Source organism: Raphanus sativus, chromosome 6, assembly GCF_000801105.2.
Source record: "Raphanus sativus cultivar WK10039 chromosome 6, ASM80110v3, whole genome shotgun sequence".
In the NCBI taxonomy this organism is placed as follows: Eukaryota; Viridiplantae; Streptophyta; class Magnoliopsida; order Brassicales; family Brassicaceae; genus Raphanus; species Raphanus sativus.
The window spans coordinates 34,415,684-34,420,101 of NC_079516.1; the positions used below are offsets into that span (position 1 = coordinate 34,415,684).

At 36.5% G+C, this 4,418-nt stretch overlaps 1 long non-coding RNA gene across 3 annotated transcripts; it reads right to left on the minus strand.

Moving 5' to 3' along the window:
• Nucleotides 1-524: 524 nt before the first annotated feature.
• Nucleotides 525-3,759, minus strand: LOC108810428 (uncharacterized). Of its 3 annotated transcripts, XR_008934933.1 has the most exons (12): nucleotides 3,531-3,759; nucleotides 3,354-3,445; nucleotides 2,939-3,084; nucleotides 2,698-2,781; nucleotides 2,461-2,542; nucleotides 2,272-2,375; nucleotides 1,904-1,993; nucleotides 1,768-1,822; nucleotides 1,623-1,698; nucleotides 1,395-1,530; nucleotides 1,148-1,295; nucleotides 525-1,058 (listed from the first exon to the last, which is right to left on the minus strand). It is a non-coding gene; the product is annotated as an uncharacterized LOC108810428 (long non-coding RNA). The 3 variants fall into 3 exon arrangements; XR_001943095.2 differs by having other exon boundaries at nucleotides 526-1,058; nucleotides 1,623-1,822; nucleotides 2,276-2,375; XR_001943094.2 differs by having other exon boundaries at nucleotides 528-1,058; nucleotides 1,623-1,822.
• Nucleotides 3,760-4,418: the final 659 nt, after the last annotated feature.

A 4,418-nucleotide genomic window follows, 5' to 3' on the forward strand; every position in this document is an offset into this window, starting at 1 on the left:
TCTGACTGTCATTCTATTTTTGGGTTAAAATAATTTTTCTGCTGATAAAATTGTTTATGTTAACACATTTTAGACATGCAATAACAAATGATCACCTCATTTGAAAGAAAGAACATATACACACGAAAAATAGATACATACGATTCATACACTAAGCTGCTTCCGAAGGATCCTTCAAGTTACTGTAACAATCAGAGACTACAATCAAAACGCTACTCTAAAACACGCCATCGATTTAATTATCACGGACCTAGAAGAAATTAATAGACATCCAACTACAAAAGAGGAAAACAATATAAATACTATCTTTATACACTATTGAGTCCCATAAATTTCAGCTTTTGAACATGAAGGCGCTAATAATACTAATTGTCTATGAAATCTTTACAAAAATAAGATATAAAATATCAACACATATGAGTGACCGGTGATTTTTATATTATTATATATATTAACCTAATCAAAGAGTGTGACTTCTGATCTTTCATTCATCACAATTATAGTTAAGCCAGAAAACAAATGTTCAAAAATTACAACAAAATAAATACCATAAAACATTACACAACACTATACAACACAACAATAACGTACCTGAATCCTAACTGAACCCGCAATGATTCGACTTTGGTTACCATAGTTTATGCTTTGAAGGAATTTTATGATCTTCAGTAATGTATTTAAGCTTGAACTAAACCAGACTTTTGTTGTAACAAATTACAACGGGTTCCCTTTATTAATTTTGCCAAATTACTATTCCTCCCACTGGAAGCTTGATCGAAGGTAACCAAAGAAAAAAAAACTTGAAACATAGGAAATGTTCTGTAGCTGTATCCCGAGCTTGTAAAATAAGGAAGAAATTTAAGTGGGAACAACGGTTTGCTGAACTTGCTAGGATAACACACGTGGGCGTTTGCAGCTCTTCTCTTCGGCTCCAAAGTTTAGTGGTATTGGTGGGTCAACTTCCCTATGTTTGGAGGCTCATCACCGGATCGCATGTAGAGAAGCAGGTGGTTCCTTAGATGGAGATCAAGCAGTGGAGGGTTAATGCTTCTTTCACCCTGAAACAAAAATGAGCACGTGGGTCATTTTTATTGAGTCATTTTTATTGAACCCGGGTTACAATGTATTCGTAACTCATATAGCTTACCTCTGAATGAGGATTAGGAACAATATCATCACTGATTGCAGACACTGTGAAGGTCCGGTTTCTGGGAGTGGAATTGTAGGGCGTTAGCCAAATAAGGTACTGCTGTCCATCAAGATCCGCAAGGCAGCTTGAAAGCTCACACCCTCCGCTGCCATTAACCCATGGAAGTTGTAACCTTAGTTTTTAAATGATATTAACTAAACATTGAGAAGCAGGAGATTAAATAAGTGTAACTGTGGAAGTTAACCTTCTCAAGTGCGCCTCTGGCTGCAACTTTATTCGTTCTCTTGGAAACAAAGACAACAAATGTAGCCCTATAGCCATTGTCAACAGCCAAACGCAGCAGCGTTCTTGAGGTCTGAGCCGTGTTTGACTAACAACATCTGGAAATCGATGAATAGGTTGACGATTTAGTGCTTAATATAAATATATGGTCCTAGCGCTTTAATATGCGAAGAAAATATGTAAAGCTTACATTCTGAGTTTGTGTTAGCATGAGTTTAGAGATGGTCGAACTTCCGAAGCTTGGGGTTTCTGGTCGAAAGGATGGTCTGTTGTACATATTAGTGCATCTCCAACTGTGTCTCCAACTGAACGCTAAAAACGCAAGGGATAATCACCTTGTTTCTAAACGCTTGACTAATTTGATCCATAGCAAAGAGAAGTTATCTCCAACTGTAATAATGGAAACTGATGAGGAAAAGAACTCAGGGAAGAAAGATGTTCGGGTACAATCATAAAGTGGGAAATACTTACCCATATATCAAACCAGGCGGTCCATATCTTAGTTTCTGGAGCAGTGATCCCATACTCTCGCACCCATAAAAGGAGGAGCCACCAGACAACCTGTTCGACCAAGATGTAGATTATCAAAGGTAATATAGGTAGCTGAAGTAAACCAAGTCCCGAGCTATGTAAGTATTATCCAAATTACAACAAACATGATCATCGAGGTAAAAAAACAAATGTCAATGAAAGCCGAGCTAAAGATCTTATTAATCTTGTAAGCAACAGAGGTTGCTCTGAGCCAATAGATACTGTGATTACGTATAGGACATGATCATGATCTAATTGCTTCTTTTAATAGCATCATGTACCATACCGGTCTATTAACTATTATATACCTACTATGCGTCAAACTTCTCGTTGTTGTCATATCTGAACGAAGTTGCCAATGTGACCAGCGACTATGCATTCTTGTATCAGACTTGAGCTTCTTATGAGACAGCTAGAAGACAAAAAAAAACATTTTAATCTCGTAAATGTATGAGAAGAAAAACCTTGGCGAAAGGAAATTAAAAGAAGAGATTGACCTTGCATCCTAGATAGACATTTCTTCACTTTTCCTTCACAGCCTCTACAGTGACAGTGAAGTAACACTCTAAGAACAACCACCTGCTTTTCCAAAACAAACAGACAACAAAATCAACTCTCAAGTATCTCTTTGTACATTCAAGCTCTACTTTACTTTACTTGCCTAGTGGTCTGAACCAGAACAAATCTTCTTTTTCTCTTCCACGGAAGCGTTAAGAGAAAAATCAAACTCTCACCTCTCTGCTTTGTGTTTGTTAAGTTTGGATTTTGAAGCTGATGATGACTCGGAACATTTGTATTGCTTCATCTTCCCCAAATTTCTACAAAGATATCAATGGTCAAGCTCTGTATTATTATACTGAAACACATAAATCAAAAAAATAAATATATGAAAGTCTTATCTAAGGTTTCAGTATCTGTGTTAAAAAAAAGGATTCAATATCTGAACCACAGTCAAATATTTTTGCTCTCTCAAACCTGGTTGAAAGCCAACAGATAAACTGTGTAGAAGGCGACCAATTGTTGGTGGTATTACTAAGAGCTCTTGTGTTTAAAGTGTTGTTCGTGTTACCAAATATGGTTCAAGTTTTTATACAAAGTTCTCCTCAGCCGCCCATTGAGATCTGCAAAAACGAATCTTCGGTATTAGTAAAAAAAAAGTAATCTTCAGCACCGATTCGACCCTACTCCAATTCTATGCGACTCCTCCTCTGCTTGGCTTTGTTTTACGATTCTGTACGCTTTTCTAACTCTTCATCTCTTCTATGTCTGAACCTAGTTAGATTATGCGGACTTTCTCTGATTTCATATCACTGGAGTAGGATCTGAATCGGTGAGCAGGTAATGGAGTTAAGCTATACAAAATTTTATTTGTCAGTTGATGATGTCTTACAGGTCACTGAGTCAACGGACGACAAGTCGAGAAAGTTGATGCTCCGTTGTTAAGGTCAGACCCTTGCACGGACCGTATTTGCCCAAAAACATCTATGAATAGTATAATTATCAAAACCAAATGCAAATCAGTGGTGGTGGAATTGTTATATGGATCGGAAAACTTTTAAAAAGATACCAGGAAGTAGTGGCGGACGGCTGAGACTGGCTGAGCAATAGAAGCATCGGAGGACGACAATCTTTAGGTATATATGTAATCTGCGAGAGTTTTAGAAAAGCAGAAGAGAATTTCGAAACAGTTATGAGTCGCTCGGCGACAGAAGAAATGCCCAGTCGATCGTTAATGCCCACCATAACGGAGGAAGAGGAAGAGGAAGAGGAAGAGGAAGAGGAAGAGGAAGAGGGTATCACACTGATCTGAAAAAAAAAACACATGCTATGGGCCAAAATCTATAGAGTCAGAACACAAACTTAAGCCCAGATAAAAACACAGCCTATTAATTTAAAAAGGACACGTGTCCCATAAAGAGGAGTGATACTCGCTCATTATAATATAGATTATGGTTCTAAATGTTGGTAATCACACCGTAATATAATTAATAATAACAAAAATCTCTATATATATATATATCTATATAGTGCCGGTTCTTGGCATGTGCCAGAGGAACAAAAGCACAGGGTCCACTTTTTTGACAAAAAAATTTAAGATCTATTTTTGTAGACAAAAGGTCCTCAAAAAATAATGACAATATATAAATTAGTGTATTGTGCATAGGATCCATCATACATATGAGCCGAGTCTGTCTATATTTTTTTGTTATTATTAAAAATAAACTACAATTTTTCCGTAGTTGTCATGCATGTTGTCATTAGAACTCTATATATGAATATTTTAACAATATCTCTCATTTTATTTTATTTTCTTGGTTTTGGAGAATATATCCTACCGGAGGTACAACAGAATCGTAGTTAACCGATATGGAAAATATTGTGATATATGTGATTCATTATAACCGCTAGTTCAAACTGATTTCAAAATCTCCAGAGTATGTAACTTTAAATGCAC